General features: G+C 42.3%; 2 non-coding genes across 2 annotated transcripts; both read left to right on the top strand.

Annotated features, from left to right (window-relative positions):
• The first annotated feature begins 18,078 nt into the window (after positions 1-18,078).
• Positions 18,079-18,151, top strand: trnak-uuu (transfer RNA lysine (anticodon UUU)). Its single transcript has one exon. It is a non-coding gene; the product is annotated as a tRNA-Lys (tRNA).
• A 3,794-nt stretch (positions 18,152-21,945) lies between these two features.
• trnat-ugu (transfer RNA threonine (anticodon UGU)) lies at positions 21,946-22,019 on the top strand. The gene has a single exon. It is a non-coding gene; the product is annotated as a tRNA-Thr (tRNA).
• The last annotated feature ends 816 nt before the right edge of the window (positions 22,020-22,835 follow it).

Genomic DNA, 22,835 nt, shown 5'->3' with positions numbered 1-22,835 from the left:
TGAAAGCTAAAGAATTAATTGGATTATGGAGGCAATATTGTCAAGAGGAAAGAGATAAGATTATGTTGTCTAGCTGGCAGGACAATGCCCTTAAAATGGGGATTCCAATTAGTGAACAGGGTAACCTAAAAACATTACAGATCTTGAAAAAGGAATGTGCATTTAAAAAAAGAGCAAGTAGAGACAGGAAAGACGCGGGTCAAACAAGAGATGAGCTACGTAGTTCAATGGCTGGCCTTGAATTGACAGAAAAAGAAAAATTCAATAATTTGGAAAAGTCAGTAAAAGTTCTGTCTACACCCGTAGCATGGTCTGCGCTCATTCCAGAACCACCAGAGTACAATAATATAAACCCAGTCATTGCTCCCCAGATTCCAAATATGCCAGAAACTCAAGCCCTTTTGGATGATAGTGTGGGTGATAGTGTGGGTCCTGATTTACCAACTTCACGACCAGAAGAGCAAAAGGAACTCTGTCCCACAAGCCCAGTTAGCTCTAGGACAAGATCTCGGACAGCGAGAGAGGGGCTTGACCCTCACCAGAAACAATTAAGCATATCACCTAAGTCTCTCCAAACTAAGGAGAAACCACAAGATTCGGAAACAAAGGAAGCTGAAACAACTTCTTTTGAAGAGAAAGATCTCCCCCTAGTGACAGGGAGAGACGTTGAAGTCTTGGAACAGCCAGGGGAAATAGCTAGAGTGCCCCCTGGTGACATTCGGAGACAGTTACCGATTAGGAAGATGCGAAACCCCGACGCAGTGACTGCGGGAGCGAACCCCACGATAGACGTTTACTTCCCATGGACACCCAGTGAGATGATGGCTATTATGGCTACAATCCCAGATAGAAAAAAATCTCCTGCTGCCTTCGTGGATTCCTTGAGAACTACCATCTCAATTTATCAAGCTGATTCAAGGGACCTCTGGGCCCTAGTCCAGCAGATTTTAACCCCAGCAGAGTACCGCAATTATCTTAACCACCTGAATTATGCTAGTCATGCCGCACTTCAGCAGGCCTATGCGTTAGACGACGATGGAAGGACACAAATCTTGAATGCGTTGAATACACATTTCAAAGGCCCATAAATCTTCCTGTTATCTTAGACCTAAAACCTAAGAAGACTGAAGAGCCAGAGGAATTTCTGGAGCGTTTTAATGAAATCTACCGGGGGCAGTCAGGCGATTTGCTGTATCAAAATGGTCAGAATTCCCCTCAATATTGTGCTATGTTAATGCATTGCCTACCACCTTCTGTGGTTACTGCTGTGAAATGTAGTAACATGAATTGGACAGAGAACGACCCTTCCCAGGTGGCAAGGGTAGTCAGATTTTATTGGAAGGAGGGTGTAGGCCAAGAAGGAGGCTCAGTTACAAAGCATAAGACTGAGTATGTAATGAAAAAGGATGATTGGTGATCCCAACAAGCGGCAGAAATGGCAGTTTACCAGCAGGAGCCCCAATATAGTGACTTTGGGTGGGTGGATCAGCGAAGAGGAGGATACCAAACCCACCCAAAGGGACCCTCACCCCCTTTTTATGGCCCACCGAACGAATCAACAGCTCTACAACCGCAGCCCCCTCTGAGGGGCCATTGGTCTACTGGAAGAAGAGGACGGGGCAGAAATAGAGGGAGCAATGCATGTTTTAATTGCGGCCATGTAGATCACTGGCAACAGGAATGCACCTTTAAAAGACAGGCAGTAGAAGGAGATTATCCGACCCAAAGGAGAGGGTACCCACCAAGGGGAGGACAGACGAGATACACTGAATTCTCCCAGGAAAACCCTTTCCCAACACAGGATTGACTAGCTAATTTAGCCATAAGGACTCTCCAATCGGACAGGGAACCTATTATCTCTCTGCAGATAGGAGATCAACATCACTCATTTGTAATCGACACCGGGGCAGCCATGTCTTCTGTGCAATCAGCACTTAAATTACCATTATCCGATCACACGCAGCAATTGTCAGGGTTCCAAGGACAGGTGTGTGAGTATCCTATTTCTGAACCTGTGACAGTCACTTACGAGAATAAGTCTGCAGAGCATCAGGTTGTAGTGACTACTGGATTGGACTGTAACTTGTTGGCCCGAGATTTACTGTGTATCTTCCAGCTACAGCTAGAATGCGGAGATGAGGGGGTAACGGTTACATCATGGAGGATGAGACAACAGTGCTATATTTCTATCACCCCCCAGTGGTGGACGTTAGATGTTGAACAGTCACTGCATCACGTTACCCTGGCCTATGACAGAACTGGACGAAACAGGGAGTTGGAGGACAAATGCCGGCCATTACTTGAGACCGAATGGCCAGTCAAGGTTACACCCACAGTCACGGGAAAAGAAGGTACAGCCGATTTTGTTACAATATCACCACATTTATGGCCACAGTCAGATTCGGTAAGCCCTCATATTACACGTCAGGTCCATGACCAGTACCATGCCAGGGATATGGGGCGAATGGTCGGGAGGGCGGTGGATCATTCGGATCCAACAGACTACGCACTTCAAGTCATGCCGGACGGCACTACCAATAAATATTTTGAGGTCCCTGAAATGATTAACACTCGACTGCAGCATCACAGGGGACATGATGTGTTGGAATATGTCAATCCACAGGTCTGGGCGGAATACCCATCACAAGTGGGAAAGACAAATGTTACACCTATTAAGGTGATGATTAAGGATCATGTAAAGCTACCTTCCATTCGACTATACCCCCTGAAATCTCAAGCTGCTCCATCAATAGATAAATTAATCCGAGAGCTGTTGAAACAGGGTATTTTGGTCCCTTGCCAATCAGAATGTAACACCTCCATACTTGCTGTGCCTAAACCAGCCAAACCAGACCAGTACCGATTAGTACAGGATTCACGTTCAATTAATGCCATCGTACAGCCGTTACATGCTCTCGTCCCTAACCCTGCCCACATACTGGCTCAAATTCCAGCTCAAGCCCGGGTCTTCGCCGTAATTGACCTTCAGCACGCCTTCTTTGCCCTCCCACTTGTGACTGAAAGTCAATATTTGTTTGCCTTCACTTCCAATGGACAGCAGTATACCTGGACCCGACTGCCACAGGGGTTCGTCAATTCACCTACACTCTTCTCCAGATGTCTGCAGACCCAACTCCAGGCCTTGACATTGGAGCATGGTTCCACTCTGGTGCAGTATGTAGATGACATATTGGTGGCAAGTCCTGACGAGCCCAGTAATAGGGATGATGTGATCCAATTATTGAACCACCTATCCTCGTTGGGTTATGTTGTTTCACAAGCAAAGGTCTTGGTGGCTCAGAGAAAAGTTAAGTTCTTAGGAGTTTTACTTACAGCCACAGAAAGAAGTCTCGAACCCAGTAGGATTGAACCAATATGCCAATTCCCCGCCCCTACAATAGCCAAGGAGGTTCGTCATTGGCTGGGTATGATGAATTATTGTCGGCAGTGGATACCAAACATCGCTGTCTATACAAAGCTGCTGACGCCTTACACTAGTGAAGGGAGGAATTTTACTCTCACCACCGAGGCACTCGAGGCCTTCCGTTGCCTGAAGCAGGCCTTGCTACAAGCACCGGCCCTCGGTAGGCCCCTATACGACCGACCATTCCAGATATACTGTACTGTTCTGGAAGGATGTTCAACAGCGGTACTCACCCAGCAACATGGGGACAAGCACCGGCCCGTAGCATATTACTCTTCCAAACTCGACCCAGTGGCGTTGGGCCACCCTGTTTGCACCCAGATCTTGGCAGCGATATACAATAGTTTGCAGGCTGCTGCCAACATCACTCTCCAACAGGATATTACGGTGTATAGCTCCCACTCGGTAATCGCACTATTGGGGCAACTGCAGACACAGCATCTTACCGCAGCTCGTCAGAATAGGTATGAGATATACCTTTTGAACAATCCACGTCTGACATTTAAATACTGTACCACTATCAATCCAGCCTGTTTTCTTAGTGGTCCCCCTGTCAATGAGGACGCGCCTGGTCACGACTGTTTAGCCTTGATTCAGGAAACTACAACAATAAGGGACGATCTGAGTGATATTCCGTTAGAACAACCTGACATGATTATGTATGTTGATGGCAGTGCATTAATAAGCCCCACTGGCCGGAGACTGTCGGATTATGCAATCATAGATCAGGATGGTCTGATTCTAGAAGCGGCAGCTTTCCAGACCCCTTACTCAGCACAACAAGCCGAACCTTTTGCCCTCACCCGTGCATGTATACTTGGGGGAGATCGCCGGGTAAATATCTACACTGACTCCCGATATGCTTTCGGGGTAGTTCATGACTTCGGACAACTCTGGAAGAATAGGGGATTCCTTACCTCGGCAGGCACAGAAATATCCAACCGGGGTTTAGTTAATGACCTACTGCAGGCCCTCCTTATGCCCGCGCAGATTTCCGTTATTAAATGCGCTGCCCACACGAATGGTACAACCCCAGTTGACGTTGGTAATGAACGAGCAGATTGTGCAGCGCGAACAGCCGCGCAAATTCAGCAAGTGATGGTGTAGAAGACAGATATGAAAGTGTATAACTGAAAAGTTTCTCCCGGCCATTTTAGGTTAGGTTTGGTTTTAGTGTTTAGTTTAGTCAGTTTTGTCCTTTATAGTCTCCATTTTAGAGATGTCTTTTGGGCATTCTGTCAGTCTAACAGTCTGTGTCAGTGATGTTAGTCCACTTTTGACTTTGAGTTTGAGTTTAGCTGAAGATTAGCTCTCTCTCTCTCTTCATGTTTCATTGCCAGACTTTGACCTTTAAAAAGTTACTTTTGAGCTGTCTGCCTAAGCAAAGAAAGATAATGTCTGTAATTCTCTGAAAGCTTCGAATTGTCTACGAATTGCCTTTTAAATGACTTTCAAATTGTAATCAAGCGACTACAAATAAAACAATTCTTTTTGGCACCTGAGGAGTTTATACTGCAAATTTCTGCTGAGTTCCAGTATTCGCAAAGTGCTACTGATAACCGAATAGCAGAGATTATATAAATTCCTTCAACTATACACAGTCGAATAATACAAGGAATCGAACAACTTAACACAGTCTACAAATATTATAAATCTTACAACTTGTCGTATTGCGCCAGGACTTGATTCATCAACTAAGCTTCCCCCAAACTTGGCGTAGTTCGGCAGGTTAAGAATCTCTATAAATTATAGTTTCCTTTAATTGGCGAGCCAGCCAGGAGTCGAACCTAGAATCTTCTGATTACAAGTCATTCGTTTTGGCGTAGTCAGGCAGTGGGGGGGAGTACTGAGGACGACCTTCGGAGGCCCAGGTGACGACGGAAAGCTTCGAAGATAATCGGAGGAGGTCGGGAACCTTCGGGAAGCTTCGGAGATAATCGGAGGAGGCCCAGAAGACAGCCGGAACCCACGGCTAGACTAGGGTAAGAAATATCTTTTTCACCCATTAAAAGTCTTAAAGCCGCATCAATCAGTACTTCGACCCTTGAAAAGAACATTTTTTATAAACTGTGTTAAATACATCAAGTGCCAGTCGGTCAGACTATCAGACGTGACTGGAAGATGAGTCACTGCAGTAACTAAAATAAAACGGCAGTCAGCGATCAAGAAAAGTTATGGCTGATCCTAATCAAAGTGTAGATTCAGAGCCTTTAGAAGGCAGAAAATTACTCCCCACTACATCCAAGGGGGGTGCTGGAATACCAGATGTTTCTGTTGAAGATACGTTGGGTGATTGTAGATCTTTCACTCGTAGACATTTTAACCTATGTGAAACCTCAAAGAAAATTGAATCAAAGTATGATATCCCCAGAGGACAGTGGTCCTTCAATAATATCAAGAGAGCATGGGGAAAATGCACACGATTACACGGTGCAGAACGTGTAAAATGGTCCTTGGTAATTACGGGACAGATACACAGTCAGCAAGAGATCATTGTTAAAAATAAAAGTGATCATCAGCTTCAGTCCACTAAAGACCAACTAAGTGCAGTTCTTGAAGATTTGCAAGTTGCAAAATCCAAACTTGAGCATTATGATGAAATTAAAACAGAATTGCAAGATGCAAAATCCAAACTTGAAACAGATTTGCAAGATGCAAAATCCAAACTTGAGCATTCTGATGAAATTAAAACAGATTTGCAAGTTGCAAAATCCAAACTTGAGCATTATGATGAAATTAGAACAGATTTGCAAAACCAAACCTCTGATCTCCAACAATTTCAAATCCAAGTTTTTAAAGTGGAGTCAAAATACCAACAGTTGCAATGAACTACTGAGTGAAGCGATGATGAGTATAGGTCCACTAAAAAGCAACTAATTGCAGTTGTTGAAGAATTGCAAGATGCAAAATCCAAACTTGAGCATTCTGATGAAATTAAAACAGAATTGCAAGTTGCAAAATCCAAACTTGAGCATTATGATGAAATTAAAACAGATTTGCGAAACAAAACCTCTGAACTCCAGCAGTTATCTTTTCAAATAACAGAATTCCAAAATCAAGTCTTTGAAGTGGAGTCAAAATACCGACAATTGCAATTAAAAACTGAGCGAATTGAACTTGAAAATTGCAAGTTAGTGAAAGAAAGATGCGTTTTAGAAAGGAATATAACCAGCGTGACTGAACATTGCAATTCTTTGACAAACATGCTTTCTGTACAAAAGATTGAACAAACTCAGAAAGCAGTCCAAGCCACCCACCTAGTGGCACAATCGGCAATTGCACAGCCGAGATCAATTGTTAAACATAAATCATTTTCTCTGTCGGATGAATCAGACGAAGATAGTGTTCCTACAATACAAAATACTAAAGCAATTCGACTAGCCCCTTTAAAACGCAAACGGGTTAGGGTTGGAAGCAAAAAAATAGAAGAAGATGGTGAAACTATCACTAGAAACATATTTGACCACCAATGGGTTCATGAACAAATTGATCCTTCTAAAATTGACGAATGGTCCAAGGGTCTTCCACACCCTAAAAAGGGTGGTATGACCACATGGGATGGAATTCACAGATTACAAGCCATTTACAGTCTCCACCCACTTGATGGAGTACAAATTCTGACTATCATGCTAGGTACTCGTATAGGTTTAACCCTTAAAAATGAAGTAGAAGTTCCCTTTGGAGACGATTTGCAAAATTTAGAAGCTGGTTGGCAAGCAGTCAAGAATTGGCTATTAAAATTCCGTCCCCCGAGGACCAATTGGTCTAAGATCACAGCTTGCATTCAAAAAAATGATGAAGATATTCAGGATTTTGAGGAAAGATTTTTACATACTTGGATGGAATATTCAGGGATGACACTCGACCAGGAAAATGACACATGGGATGCAAGCACTTTAAGTCCATTAAAAACGGCTTTTATAGCCGGTGTTAAACCTGGAATTTCTGCTGCCTTGAATTTGGTTTTACCAGCTTGGGCCACAGCTGGCACATACCGAGACATAGTTGACCGATGCATTCAGATAGATCGTGGTTTGTACAATCAGGCAACTTTTAACACTGCAGCTGCTCAAATGCAGCCTATTGCTCAAATCCAGCCCATGTTACCTGCTGCTCCAGCGGCGGCTGTTGCAGCACCTGCAGGAATATCAGCAGTAACTACAATTTCACCACCGGCGCCAGGGCAAACATGTACCCTTGCTCCATTAAAATCACGTAAGGAAATACCACAATGTCTTTTCTGTGGTAGAGTAGGACACTGGATGGCAAAATGCTATCAAAAACAACGGATGGATTCAAGAGATGATAATGAAGTAGAAAATATTCATTACAATACATACCCACCTCGTGGTCAATTACGTAACTCACACAAACAAGACGCACCTAGGGTTACGTTCCAACAAGACACACCCAGACTTGCGTACAGGGATTCTAGACCCTCCCAGCCGTACCCACGTAGGGAGGAACCGTACCCACGTAGGGACGAGCTGTACCCACGTAGGGAGGAACCGTACCCACGTAGGGACGAGCTGTACCCACGTAGGAATCTATACGATGATGATAATGCTATGAATGAAATGTTAAACAGCTGTCCTCCAGCTCAAAGAAGTTCTCTGTATGATAATTCAAAAAACTACTAGAACCCACTCTTGATGATTCTCTCCATTTCTCTCTACATGCACTTGTGGAACAAAAAAATGATGGACTATATATTTCATTAAGAGTGGGAGGCATTTATATCGATTTTTTATTCGACACTGGAGCTGAACTTACCTGTGTTACTGAACAGAGTGCTGCTTTCTTTCCCCTAACTGTAGAAAAAATTGAAGCTTTTGCTGCAGGAGGAGGCTCGGTCACTCTTCGGAAGACTAAACCACTGCTTTTAGAATTTGGACCACATCAACTGATGACATCAATATGGGTAGGTCCGGTAACACAAGCACTTCTAGGTATGGACATCTTATCACAACTAAATTCTTCACTCAATTTCAATAATGGAAAAATCACCTGGTCCATTAGACACATCAAAAAAGATGAAATACAAAGCCATCCAATTTGGGCAATTGACAAAAATGATTGTGGTCTTTTAAAAATGGAACCAGTCACTTTTATGGGATCCGCTCCACCTTGTACCAAACAATACCCTATTAATAAAACTTCAATTCAAGGCATTCTACCTATAATAAAACAACTTGAAGAGAGGGGTATTTTAATGCGCATTCACAGTTCATCAAACAGCCCTGTATGGCCTGTAAAAAAGGCTAATGGCACATGGCGCCTCACTATTGACTATAGAAAGGCAAATCAATTCATTGTCAGAAAAGCTCCTTTAGTGGCAGATCCATCTACAATCTTTAACTCTTTAACTCCTGACCTTCAATGGTTTTCAGTTATTGACATGGCAAATGGCTTCTGGTCAGTACCACTGGCTAAACATGTACAACCATGGTTTGCTTTTACAGTCAATCAGCAACAGCACACATGGACTAGACTACCGCAAGGTTTTCATAATAGCCCAACTGTTTACCACATGGCTCTGCAGAATCATCTCAGGCAACTGCCTGATCTGCCTTCCACCATTATTCAGTATGTAGATGATGTTCTAATAGCCTCCATCAATAAAGATGATCATGACAAAGACTTACGGGTGGTCTTGAACCACCTCAGTACAAATGGTCACAAAGCTAGCTTTGCCAAAGCACAAATTGCCCAGGAAGAAGTTGTTTACTTGGGTCAGAAAATTTCCAAAGGCAAAAGGGAACTTACTCAGAACAGAACAATTGCCATCAAAGCAGCTAAAGAACCCTCAACTGTACAGGAAGTCAGATCTTTCTTGGGCCTCTGTAATTTTAACAGAAATTGGATTGATTCTTATACTCAGTTATGTCAGCCATTAAATGATCTTTTAAAAGGAAACAGAAAATCAAAAGATCAAGTTAAACTCAATTCAGAACAAAAACAATCATTTCTGAATTTGAAAAAGGTCTTGTGTTCGGCACCAGCCTTAGGTATTCCAAACAACGGAAAACCTTTTACCATGTTTGTTCATGAAAGAGATGGTTACATGACTGCATTTCTAGCTCAAGAACATGGTGATCAGTTAAGACCAGTTGGGTACTATTCCCTTAAACTTGACAATGAGGCACTAGCATTTGGCAGTTGTTTACGAGCCATGGAAGCCACATGTCGAGCTGTAATGATGACATCAGGCCTTGTTCTAGACCAAAAATTAACCATTAAATGTCCACACTCAGTCCATTCTCTACTATCCATGAACAGAGTGTCACAAGTTACATCAGCGAGATGGACTAGGTGGACAGCAGTACTGGAAGCTCCCAACCTATATTTTCACAAAGCTAGTCCTATAAACCCATCATCCTTGCTCCCGCTTCCCGAGGAACAAAAGGGAGGGGAGGGAGAAGGGCATGACTGTGTGAAAATAATAGAGGAAATGGAAGAAGTACGCTTAGTAGAAGAAGAGCCACTACAGAACCCATATTTAATCCTATTCACTGATGGTTCCTCTTTTATTGACAAGGGTATCAGAAAAGCTGGGTGGGCAGTCACAAGCCCATACGAAGTATTAGCTGAAGGAAGCTTGCCCCCAGGTACATCAGCTCAGCAGGCCGAATTAAAGGCACTAACAGAAGCATGTCATGTGGCAAGAGATAAAACTGCTAACATCTATACTGACTCCAGATATGGTTTTGGAGTAGCACATGATTTTGGCCATCTGTGGAGAAAAAGAGGATTTTTCACAACGGCAGGTACACCTATCCGAAATGGACAGGAAGTACAAAATCTTCTAGAAGCTATGGTTTTACCAAAAGAAGTATCAGTTCTAAAATGCAAAGCCCATACTCATGGGGACTCTATGGAAGCAAGAGGAAATGCTCTTGCTGACCAAGCAGCAAGGGAAGCTGCCTCCCTTTGTGCCTCTCAGTGGCATCAGAATCCAGTCACATTTACAAATTGGGAGTAACTACCTTATTACATGATTTACGTGAAATGCAGAATGATTGTACAAAGGAAGAAAAATGGACATGGTTAGAATCAGGTATTCAACCAGGTGATGATGATGACATTTGGAGAGAAGTTCAAACTTGTAAACCAATTGCACCACAATCGCTAATGCCTTTTTTAGCTCAACAAATTCATTCATGGGGACACATATCACCTCAACAAATGATGGATCGATTCCATAGAAGTTGGTGTGGTAAAGGATTCAAAAAACATGCACAATTGGTAGCAAACCGCTGTGTAACCTGTCAAAAGAATAACTTGGGACCCATAACATCAATGCCTCAATTAAGAGCTCCTGCTCCTGCAGGTCCATTCCAGGATATACAGGTAGATTACATCAGCCTTCCTAAATGTCAAAAGTACAATGACGTCCTTGTAATAGTGGATAAATTCTCCAGATGGGTGGAAGCTGCTCCAGCTAGAAGAGGGACAGCTGCCCATACAGCCAAAGTGCTATGCAAAGACTTTATCCCTAGATGGGGAGTTCCAGCTAGCATTGACTCAGACAATGGATCCCACTTCACAGGTGCTGTTTGTAAGGAAGTCTGTAAACTACTAAACATTGACTGGAATTTACACTGTCCTTACATCCACAATCATCGGGACAAGTGGAACATATGAATCGAACTTTGAAAGAAAGACTGTCTAAATACAGCCAGGAAGGCATGAATTGGGTCCAAGCTTTGCCAATAGTGTTATGCAGTATTAGAGCTACACCAAACAGAACAACAGGCCTGAGTCCTTTTGAAATCATCACAGGCAGACCAATGTCTCTGCCAGGAACTATTGACTTGCGGAAAGCAGACTGTCATTTAATGAGTGATACTTTGTTGTCTTACTGTCAAGATCTAACAAATGCAGTTAGCGCTGCTTCTCAACAGGTGTTAGCTGCTTGGGGAGATCCTCCAGAAGGTGGGCACGACCTGGTGCCTGGTGAAGAAGTGTACGTTAAAAAGCTGCAAAAGGAACCCTTAGGATCAAAGTGGGAAGGTCCTTTCGTAATCCTTCTCACCACCCAATCCGCTGTGAAGTTAAAAGGAAAGAAAAGTTGGATTCACGCATCACACGTGAAGCGCGCATACAAGTAAAATGTTTGCCGCAATTTTAATTTTCAGTTCTGTGATTGGCTTTGTGAACGTTGTATCAGAACTGAATAAGAACACATTCCTTTACACATCTACGATATATGCTAAAAACTTTAATATTTCCAATTGTTGGGTATGCATTGCAACCCCTACTAACTCAGGGGAGGGTATTCCCTTTCTAACTATTCCCTTTAATGCTTCAGAAACGGCAGAATGGTACATCTGTCAAAGTGTCCCTCACTCTGTGGTGATCCGTTCTGGAGCATATTCATGTGAAAAAGGAAGGTTCCAGGTTCGCATCCAAAAATATATTAAACTATGGAAATCTGCAGGTTATCCACTAAATACCTTTTTAGGATGGCACCAACTTAAATATAACCCTAACCAAAAGCCTCAACATCTCAACCTCCCAACTAATGGTAAACAAAACGGATCAATTTGCTTCATGAGTAAGAACCCTAAAGGGATCCAAATGGGTAATAGTATTTGTACTAATTATGTCGATGTTAACACAGCTTATAAATGTACAAACGATCTCTTACAAAGAGTTCTGCTGTCCTCAAAGATAACAGGCATACCTAATCTCAAAAATAATAAAACATTCGAAGACCGATGGTTCTTAGAAAATATTTACTTATATTCTGCTTATAATGGAACTTATTTTATTTGTGGTAATAAAGCATATCCCAGGCTCCCAACATCCTGGTCAGGATCTTGCTATTTAGGATATATTGTACCGGCCATTCGTCATGTGATTAATCTTCCTCATGCTTCAGAAGCAGTTGCTCGAAGGAACAAACGTTCCATTTTCTTAAAAGATGCAATTTTTGATAGAATGATTCCTTTCTATCAGGAAATGAGGATGGAGAATAAATTGAATAAAATAACAACCATCATACAAAACGTAGCAGATTACACCGCCACTGCCCTAGATAAAATTTCTGACGAAATGCGAGCAATTTGAACCGTGGTATTACAAAATCGAATGGCACTTGACTATGTGCTAGCTGAAAAAGGTGGCACCTGCGCCCTGATTGGTGCAGAATGTTGCACTTTCATTCCCGATAACTCGAAAGAAGTTAAAGATTTGGCATTACATATCCAAAACGAAATCAAAAAACTTGATCCACCCCAATTTATCTCTCTCTGGGATAAAATTTGTGGGTGGCTTGGACCCACTGGAATGTCCACAATAAGAATAATCTTATTCTCCTGTGTAGCTGTATTCACCATTTACATAACATACCAATGTGCTAAGTGCATAAAAAACCTATTCGATAAACGCAGGGGACCAACTATCAGAATGATTCAAACTAACCCAACAGTACCCGTAATTGATGAACTTGAGCTGAAATACTATTATTGAAATATTACTGATCAATCAACTATTTGACTATTATTAACATATTGTATCATTTATTAATACTGAATCAGTAAGATCAAATTTGATTAATTCATTAATTATAATAATTATTTTGACTGTATTATTAACATTGTATAATTTATTAATACTGAATCAGTAGGGTCAAATTTGATTAATCTATTAATTATAATAATTATTTTGAAATGCCTGTTGTATTTTAAGTGTCAATTTTATTGTTTAAAACTACAATGATTCTTTGCGCTTTTACCTATCCTATCGCATTAATGATGTATTTTAATCTTTTCTGATATATCTCAATTTTTCGATTTATCAAAGGGCCGACTGTAGAAGCCAGGTATTTCGAATACAACTAGTATAGGTAAAAGATAGCTGTTTAAGCATAAATGTTGAGCCCCAGTTTTAATACCCATTTATACAGCATAATTCACTTTTACTGAAGTCCGTTGTTCTGGCAAATGCATATTTTCAAAGACAGTGTGACATTAAAACAGCAAGATAATTTGACACTGCTTGTGCTAATTGTCAAGGACAGGGACTGAATACACAGCACCATTGTTCACAATGCCGATAACAGTTAGGTCAGAAAAGCTGATGTTGCACATTGAAGATGGACGGCTTGCCATCAAATCAAATGTGTTTGAGTCTAACCCAAACCAATTAGGATTATATTGGGGTGTAATTAGACGACTTAAGACAGATATGAAAGTGTATAACTGAAAAGTTTCTCCCGGCCATTTTTGGTTAGGTTTGGTTTTAGTGTTTAGTTTAGCCAGTTTTGTCCTTTATAGTCTCCATTTTAGAGATGTCTTTTGGGCGTTCTGTCAGTCTAACCGTCTGTGTCAGTGATGTTAGTCCACTTTTGACTTTGAGTTTGAGTTTAGCTGAAGTTTAGCTCTCTCCCTCTCTTCATGTTTCATTGCCAGACTTTGACCTTTAAAAAGTTACTTTCGAGCTGTCTGCCTAAGCAAAGAAAGATAATGTCTGTAATTCTCTGAAAGCTTCGAATTGTCTACGAATTGCCTTTTAAATGACTTTCAAATTGTAATCAAGCGACTACAAATAAAACAATTCTTTTTGGCACCTGAGGAGTTTATACTGCAAATTTCTGCTGAGTTCCAGTATTCGCAAAGTGCTACTGATAACCGAATAGCAGAGATGATATAAATTCCTTCAACTATACACAGTCGAATAATACAAGGAATCGAACAACTTAACACAGTCTACAAATAGTACAAATCTTATAACTTGTCGTATTGCGCCAGGACTTGATTCATCAACTAAGCTTCCCCCAAACTTGGTGTGGTTCGACAGGTTAAGATCCTATAAATTAAAGATTCCTTCAGATGTTAAGATGCCTAAGATGTTAAGTCAGACTAAACGATCTACTATAAATATGTCTGCTTCTGACAAGTCAATGCCAACCATCCAAGACGTCATAAGATTACAGGAAGACGCTCCTGAGAGTGATAAACAAATGTGGAAACGGTTAGGTTGTACATATGATTCTGTTTCCTCTTTATGGACCACGCCTGCACATCAGACTTATATGTCTGATGTGCTGGCTTTATGGGTCATTGAATGTGTACACTTTGCAACTCATTGTGGGGCTCGAGGGACTAGTGATTTGTTGCTGGACACTTGGTGGCACCCTAAAATGCAGGGGTTGGCCCAAAGTATCAGTAATCGGTGTTTGATTTGTCAGCAATATAACACCGGAAAAGGTATCTCTTGTGGGATGGGGCAAACCCCGTTGCCCAGTGGTCCCTTTGAGACGCTCCAAATGGATTACATTGAGTTGGAAAGGTGTCAATGTTATAAATATGTTTTGGTCATTGTGGATGTGTTCAGCAGATGGGTCGAGGCGTATCCGACTATCGATAATAAAGTTGCTACTGTGGTTAAAGTCTTGATGAGGGAATTCATTCCCCGGTACGGTATACCAGCTCAGTTAAGTTCTGATAATGGGCCTCATTTAATTGGACAAATTAACAAGGAGTTTTGCTCACAGTTGGGCATACGCCAGCAGTTACACTGTGCTTATAGACCGCAGGCGGCCGGGTTGGTTGAGAGACACAATCAGACCCTCAAAACTAAATTGGCTAAATTAAGAGCAGACACGGGACTGACATGGCTTAAGTTGCTCCCCGTTGCCCTCTTCCAGCTGCGGGTTACACCTGCAGGACCGTCCCAGCTCTCTCCCGCTGAGATTCTTTATGGCAGGCCTCTTAGAACTCCCTGGAGCCTGCAGGTTCCCAGACTGGTTCAGTTTCATCAGATGACTGAAGAGATGACCACCTATGTTCTAGCCCTCACGCAAGTGCTCAAGGAACTCCATGGCCAGGTCCACCGGCTCACAAGCCATCGCCCCCAGTACCTAGCTCACTTTCAGTCCAGCCCGGTAGTTATGTCATGGTCAAAAACTGGACTAGGAAGGGATCGGAGCCGCGATGGGACAGGCCCTTCCAAGTTCTCCTTACCACCCCCACAGCAGTTAAAGTGGAGGGGCGAAGTGCTTGGGTCCACCTACATCACTGTAAATTGAGTCCATCTCCACTACTGTAAAAGGTCGGATACTAAACTGCCTCCCTTCTCCAGTGCTATTTTACAGGTGTGGAGCATGATGGAGTGGCTACGCATCGTCTGTATGATATTTGGCCTCACTTCGCTTGGCGTGTTATTGGCGATGGACATGGAAAAGGGGAATATTATGTATCTGTGTAGCCCCAACCAATCTACAAGGTTACATCACCTCTGCAATGGTGATGTTCTTCGCTGCCCCCATATACGAGGACATGGTATCGGCTCATGGAAGGTCATCAAAGTTAAGGAGAATGCAGGAGTCATGAAGCAGTTGCACCGGTCCCGGGGATGGGAAGGGAACATTATATGGACATTGCCTTGTTTTTGGAATACATGTAAATTCGATTTTGGATGTGTTAAGAGTGGTGCAATAAAGGTAAAATCAGGCCGTCAGGAGAGCGTAGGAAGAGTCTATGAGAAAGTGAAAGGGACTAGAGAGAGGACGGGGCGCATGAAAAGGGAAGTACAGCTAGAACGTAGGTTACCGGGAGATACACTTAAGTTAATTAAAGGCCAAACTGAGGAAAACCCGGGTAGTATGAATCTCTTCTACCAGATTTACCACCGCTTGTATGGCCAGGGACGGGTTGTCTGCTACCCAAACCCCGCAGCGGTGTCTAGGTTATTTTCTGTTTCACGCTTTGGGGCACTACCCAAACGGTGGTCCATTGTCAGCATTCCGAACCACTGCCCGAGCAAGTCACTCTTCCTTACGATCCGGATTCAGCACCACCGGCTATTTGCCTTCCCCTTCCTCGGGATAATTCCCATTCACAGTACGATAGGCTGCGACGGTGGAGGGCGTACATACCTAGCCACTTCACTCCCAATAGGGATTCCCGGTCGTACGAGAATTGCTTCAGCAGTGAAGGATACGGCTGTTTGCTGGTAGAGGTGGACACAAATATAACATGTCTGTTTCCCACCTGTGCGGACAGGAGTTGCCATATCACCCAGGCGTCTGGCCAATGCGTTTGTTACAACACCACTTGCGTTCCATTGAACGCCGGCCTCCAGCTCCTTTGTGGCTGGGTGAATGTCTCTCATATCACTGTTGGGACTAGGGCTTTCCGCATTGCTAGGCGGCCCGAATGGGCATTTCAAAGTTGGATAAACTGGGCTACTGGAGGGGCCTTACGCAACCGTTATGCTGATTGTGATGCTAGCCTGCACACGGAGCAAGGATACTACTTTTTATTTAATGGTACAGCGACCAATGTTTTGTCACCCCCATTTCCCCGCCGAATTGCTATAGGGACTCTAGTCCCTACCACAGTCCCCTGCCCTTCGGCGTGGAACCTGCATAATCAGTTAGCACGCCGGGCAGTCTCTGCTGAATTTTGCGAGAACTGGAAAAAACCTCAGGTTCTTGCACCCAACCGGGGCCACTCAGCCGGGTGGGGCATTCTGGGCGTATTGACACTGGGAGGTGTGGGGGGTTCCTTGGCTGTCAGTGATCGGAATTATTTTATTTGCGGCCTTACCATCTTGGGAAATGAAACCTTGGGAGCCCTCGGGGCAATAACCAAGGAGTTGTCTCAGCTACGGTTGTTTGCAATGCAGAACCGGTATGCTCTTGACTATCTTCTGGCCCGTGAGGGTGGGGTATGCGCCATAGTGCAGGGCAAGTGTATCGTAGGAGTTCAAGACTTGACCGCTAACATCACTAAATTTATGGATCGCATACGGGATCACTTGGACGGGATGCAGGATCCTGGCTCTTGGGGTAACTGGGGATTTGGAGGTTGGAAGGACTGGTTGATAAATATGGCCATGTATCGAGTGGTAGCTATCGGCTGCATCTTTGTGGGCCTGGCCATCCTTAAATGTGTGATGGGTAGAATGCGGGGTGCACTGGATCAGATCACCGCCCCAAGAAATTTAACTGTTAAAATCCATGAGGGTGAAGCAGATGAAGGGGGGCTAAGACAGGAATTGGAAATGCAGCGACAGGTCTTTTTAGATGAGGAACCGTAGCTATGGATTGGATAGTTCGGTTATCATGGAATGATAAAAGGAGGGAATGACGAATGTGATATAAAATAGTTACTTTAGAGATATTAGTTAATGTAATGTAGAAATAAGCCACTTTGATTCTGGCAAGTAGAGACAAAGGATTTTAGACCGCATGGAAAAAAGCAGGAAGAGGTGTGTCTATGAGAGTGATGTTGAATTGATAGGGGCCGGAGAAAGGGATTGGAAGTGAGACAATCAGAATAGATCAAACAAGTCAGGAGGGACATAGGATGACCTATGGGTGTCGAGTATGTGAAACTTGATGCCATTTGAATGTATCAGTACTGATCTCTTTGTCTGGGACATTCACTTAGTTCCCGCGCAGCAGAGAGCAACATGTTATCTGTATCACTGTGGACTAGGTAGTTTGCAAGCTGAATAAAATAACTAATGTTATACCTGCAAATCCATCTCGATTTTTATTGAGGCCAGACTGACGGATAAAGAAATTTGGGATTCAACATTTGCGAGGGAAATGAGCTGGAGAGGCTGAATTACCAGTGAAGGAAGTTCAAAAGATACAATATGAGACTTTGATGTGAGCTATGACAGCATTGTTGAAATGGGCCCTGGTAGCTCAGTCGGTAGAGCATCAGACTTTTAATCTGAGAGTCCAGGATTCAAGTCCCTGTCAGGGCTTTGATTTTGGCTCAAGGTGTTTGCTTCCCAATGAATGGTCAGAAATAAAAAATAAAGAATGCAGGATGCTTTATGGAAAGTGGAAGAACCGTGACAACGTCGTGTTTGTCAAATTGCAAGAGCCGTCCTGAATTTTCAAGAATTTTTGCTAGATTTTCAGTGAATGTAAAAACTTTCCTGGTCTTGTCCTGCATTATACCACTGTAGTTTTCTGGCCATGTTTAATCACTTCCCAATTCACAAAATATTTCCTGTTTGTATACTTCTTTCCTGCAGAACTGCTTTTAAATTAATAACTTTCAGAAATAACTGCAATTTTTACAGTTTCAAAAGCCCAGTGCCGATGAATATTTTAGTTTGCACTCTCAAAGTCAGCAGGAGAAATCAACAATACTGATGTTTAATCAAAACAATTGAAATCTGTTCTACACTTGCAAACATGTCATGTAGGTTGGTGCTGTGGCTTAGATGGTTAAAGTGCCTGTCTTGTAAACAGGTGATCCTGAGATCAAATCACACCAATATGTTTACACTTTCAGGTCAAAGCATGTAGCCTGTGAAAAATGCTTGTCCTTTAATGGTAAACGCAGAAAATGTTGACAACATTTCTGTCGTGCTGTCCTTCAAGATTGCTTTTCCTTGATTTATGTCAAACTTGATTCAAACTTCCATATCTCCCACTTTTCACGCAACTTCCATTTTCCTCATCTACTCCATTGCATGTAACCTCGCTTCAGCTCTGAATAAGGGTCACACGGATTTGAAACATTAACTTTGTGTCTGGCTCCACAGACATCCTCAAATTTTATGAACTTTAATCTAATCATTTTTAGTTTCTCATGCAGATTCACAACATGTGCAGTATTTTCCTTTGAATGCACGACAGGATTGACCTCAGGAAATTCAGTAGGAACATTTTGAATGTCTGTCAGCGATGTCTGTGAGCAAAGATTGAATGATTAAATGATTTACTCTGATGAAGAGTGACGCAGCCTCGAAACGTTAGCTCGGTTCTCTCTTCACAGATGCTGCCAGACCCCCTGAGATTTTCCATAATTTCCTGTTTTTTTTCAAATTTCATAACTGCAGTAATTTGCCTTTTTATTGGACGATATATGTTGCTGCATGTCAGCAAGAACGATTTGGGCGGCATAAAGGATGGGTTGTTTTCTCTGAAGATGTGGCGTTGACAGATCTATTTGCACCCTGAAACTTTGCGATTTGCATAATTTGCTACTTTACTAGATGATCTTACTTGCGTTCACTCTCTGCCACAACAAACAACAGATGACATGCTTTATTACCTCTCTAAAAATACAATCCGTATCTCTGCAGCTTCCCACTGATATCTCAGTGAACTAAACGTAATCATCAATGTCTTGAAGTCCCAGTGCTTGTCCCTGGGTAACAACAGTTGTCACATCACAGGTCACTGGTAAAATGCGAGTCCAAGTTGAAGAATTTGAGAAAGAAAGCCGAAGGGAGGCTGCCGGTCTGCTTGCGAGGGAAATGAGCTGGAGAGGCTGAATGACCAGTGAAGGAAATTCAAAAGATACAATATGAGACTTTGAAGTGAGCTGTGAGAAAGTTTTTGGAATGGGCCTTGGTAGCTCAGTCGGTAGTGCATCAGACTTTTAATCTGAGGGTCCAGGGTTCAAGTCACTGTCAGGGTTTCGATTTTGGCTCAAGGCTTCCCAATGAACAGTAGGAAATGAAAGATAAAGAATGCAGGATGCTTCAAGGAAAGTGGAAGAACCGTGACAACGTCGTGTTTGCCAAATTGCAACAGCCGTCCAGAATTTTCAAGAATTGTTGCTAGATTTTCAGTTGATGTTTAAACTCTCTCCTGGACTTGTCCTGCATGATATCACTATAGTTTTCTGGCCATGTTTAATCACTTACCAATTCGCAAAATATTTCCTGTTTGTATACTTCTTTCTTACAGAAGTGCTTTTAAATTAATAACTTTCAGAAATAACTGCAAACTTTACAGTTTCAAAACCCAGTGCCGATGAATATTTTAATTTGCACTCTCAAAGTCAGCAGGAGAAATCAACAATACTGATGTTTAATCAAAACAATTGAAATCTGTTCCGCACTTGCAAGCCTGTCTTGCAGATTGGTGTTGTGGCTTAGATGGTTAAAGTGCCTGTCTTGTAAACAGTAGATCCTGAGTTAAATCTCAGCAGTACCTTTATACATTCAGGTCAAAGCATGTAGCCTGTGAAGAATTCTCCTCATTTAATGGTGAACACAGAAAATGTTGACAACATTTCTGTGGTACTGACCTTCAAGATTGCTTTCCCTTGTTTTATGTCAAACTTGATTCAAACTTCCATATCTCCCATTTTTCACGCAACTTCCATTTTCCTCATCTACTCCATTGCATGTAACCTCGCTTCAGCTCTGAATAAGGATCACACGGATTTGAAACATTAACTTTGTGTTTGGCTCCACAGACATCCTCAAATTTTATGAGCTTGAATCCAATCATTTTTAGTTTCTCATGCACATTCACAACATGTGCAGTATTGTCCTTTGAATGCACAACAGGATTGACCTCAGGAAATCCAGTAGGAACATTTTGAATGTTTGTCAGCGATGTCTGTGAGCAAAGATTGAACGATTGAATGATTTACTCTGATGAAGAATGACCCTGCCTCGAAACATTAGCTCGGTTCTCTCTTCACAGATGCTGCCAGACCCACTGAGATTTTCCATAATTTCCAGTTTTTTTTAAGATTTCACATCTGCAGTAATTTGCCTTTTTATTGGACGGTATATGTTGCTGCATGTCAGCAAGAACGATTTGGGCGGGATAAAGGATGGGGCGTTTCCCATGAAGATGTGGCATTGACAGATCTATTTACACCCTGAAACTTAGCGATTTGCAGAATTTGCTACTTTACGAGATGAGCTTACTTGCATTCACACTCTGCCACAACAAACAACAGATGACATGCTTTATTCCCTCTCTCATAATACAATCTGTATCTCTGCAGCTTCCCACTGATATCTCAGCGAACTAAACATAATCTTCAATGTCTTGAAGTCCCAGTGCATGTCCCTGGGTAACAACAGTTGTCACATCACAGGTCATTGGTAAAATGCGAGTCCAAGTTGAAGAATTTGAGAAAGAAAGCCGAAGGGAGGCTGCCGGTCTGCTTGCGAGTGAAATGAGCTGGAGAGGCTGAATTGCCAGTGAAGGAAATTCAAAAGATACAATATGAGACTTTGACGTGAGCTATGAGAGACCTGTTGAAATGGGCCCTGATAGCTCAGACGGTTGAGCATCAGGCTTTTAATCTTAAGGTTCAGGGTTCAAGTCCCTGGCAGGGCATTGATTTTGGTTTAAGGCGTTTGCTTCCCAATGAACGGTCGGAAATAAAAATAAAGAATGCAGGATGTTTGATGGAAAGTGGAAGAACCGTGACAACGTCGTGTTGGCCAAATTGCAACAGCCATCCAGAATTTTGAAGAATTTTTGCTAGATTTTCAGTGAATGTAAAAACTCTCTCCTGGTCTTATCCAGCATTATACCACTGTAGTTTTCTGGCCATGTTTAATCACTTCCCAATTCGCAAAATATTTCCTGTTTGTATACTTCTTTCCTGCAGAACTGCTTTTAAATTAATAACTTTCAGAAATAACTGCTATCTTTACAGTTTCCAAAGCCCAGTGCCGATGAATATTTTAATTTGCACTCTCAAAATCAGCAGGAGAAATCAACAATACTGATGTTTAATCAAAACAATTGAAATCTGTTCTACACTTTCAAAGCTGTCTTGCAGATTGGTGCTGTGGCTTAGATGGTTAAAGTGCCTGTCTTGTAAACAGGAGATCCTGAGTTCGAATCTCAAGAGTACCTTCATATATTCAGGTCAAAGCATTTAGCCTGTGAAGAATTCTCCTCATTTAATGGTGAACACAGAAAATGTTGACAACATTTCTGTGGTACTGACCTTCAAGGTTGCTTTCCCTTGTTTTATGTCACACTTGATTCAAACTTCCCTATCGCCCATTTTTCACGCAACTTCCATTTTCCTCATCTACTCCATTGCATGTAACCTCGCTTCAGCTCTGAATAAGGATCACACGGATTTGAAACATTAACTTTGTGTTTGGCTCCACAGACATCCTCAAATTTTATGAGCTTTCACCCAAGCATTTTTAGTTTCTCATGCAGATTCACAATATGTGCAGTATTTTCCTTTGAATGCACGACAGGATTGACCTCAGGAAATCCAGTAGGAACATTTTGAATGTTTGTCAGCGATGTCTGTGAGCAAAGATGGAATGATTAAATGATTTACTCTGATGAAGAGTGACCCAACTTCGAAACGTTAGCTCGGTTCTCTCTTCACAGATGCTGCCAGACCCACTGAGATTTTCCATCATTTCCTGTTTTAATTCAGATTTCACATCCGCAGTAATTTGCTTTTTTATTGGACGATATATGTTGCTGCATGTTAGCAAGAATGATTCGGGCGGGATAAATTGTTGGGCATTTTCCATGAAGATGTGGTGTTGACAGATCTATTGACACCCTGAAATTTGCGATTTGCATAATTTGTTAGTTTTCTAGATGAGCTTACTTGCGTTCACACTCTGCCACAACAAACAACAGATGACACCCTTTATTCCCCCTCTTAAAATACAATCTGTAGCTCTGTCGCTTCCCACT

This window comes from Scyliorhinus torazame, chromosome 4 (assembly GCF_047496885.1).
Source record: "Scyliorhinus torazame isolate Kashiwa2021f chromosome 4, sScyTor2.1, whole genome shotgun sequence".
Lineage (NCBI taxonomy): Eukaryota > Metazoa > Chordata > Chondrichthyes > Carcharhiniformes > Scyliorhinidae > Scyliorhinus > Scyliorhinus torazame.
This window is presented reverse-complemented; position numbering and strand designations above follow the sequence as displayed.